The sequence below is a fragment of the Rhinopithecus bieti genome, unplaced genomic scaffold (genome assembly GCF_001698545.2).
Source record: "Rhinopithecus bieti isolate Rb0 unplaced genomic scaffold, ASM169854v2 scaffold_44592, whole genome shotgun sequence".
In the NCBI taxonomy this organism is placed as follows: Eukaryota; Metazoa; Chordata; class Mammalia; order Primates; family Cercopithecidae; genus Rhinopithecus; species Rhinopithecus bieti.
The window spans coordinates 723711-724687 of NW_016818423.1; positions in this window are offsets into that span (position 1 = coordinate 723711).

The window sequence follows — 977 nt, forward strand, 5'->3', positions numbered from 1 at the left end:
AGGACAGGGCTAAGGGTGAAGGGAGAGTAATTACAGAGCCCTACTTCTGGATCTCTCACCCCTACCCCTGGAGAGTCATCTGCCAGGAATGTGGCCGCCCCTCCTGGCCTTCTGACCTCCTTAGCTAGGGACCAGAATTTGGGCATCCCTAGGGAGTGATAAGCCACCAAGCAGGGGTGGCTGTAGGGAGTGTGTAGCTCCCGGCAGGCTGTTGGGAGTCAGTGGAGTTTAAAGAGCAGATGGAGAGAAGGGAGGATGGGTTTAGAGTGAGAGGTTGGGATCTTAGAAGAAGCGGTAGGTGGGCATGGTGGCATGCACCTGTAGTCCCAGCTACTCAGGAGCCTGAGGCAGGAGGATCACTTGAGCCCAGGTGCTATGATTGTACCACTGCACTCCAGCCTGGGTGACAGAGCAAGACCCTGTCTCTTAAAAAAGAAGAAGAAAACAGTGACGATGGGGGCTTACATTTTTCAAGCACCTACCATGTGTTGTAACCATCCTATGCGGTGTGTATCCTCACTTTACAGACCGGGAAACTGAGACTCAGAGAGGTGCAGTGACTTGCCGAAGTTTCTTTTTCCAGTCATTCAGCATTCAACCTCAGCACTTATTTATTGAGCAGAGGCTCTGCAGCAAGCACTGAGGAGTCAGCGGTGACCACCTCTTGGCTTCTGTCCCCAAGGGTGACAGTGGCCTGAGGTCACACGGGCTCAAACCGAGGTCGCTTTGCGAATGCTCGCTTTGGAGCAGGATGCGAGCTCCGGCCAAGGTTGGGTCAGGTTGTGCGGCTCGCGTGGCCGCGGGAATCCCCGACCGCCCCCTTTCTCTAGGGTCCCTCCTCCCGGGCACCTGCCCCAGGTGAGTCTGGGGAGGCCCCGAGCGCCGCCGGAAAGCGTCGAGCGGCTTCGGTAGCTGGGGCGGGGCCGGGGCGGGGCCGGGACCGGGGAGGGGCCTGGCCCGGCACCCGGATCCCGAAG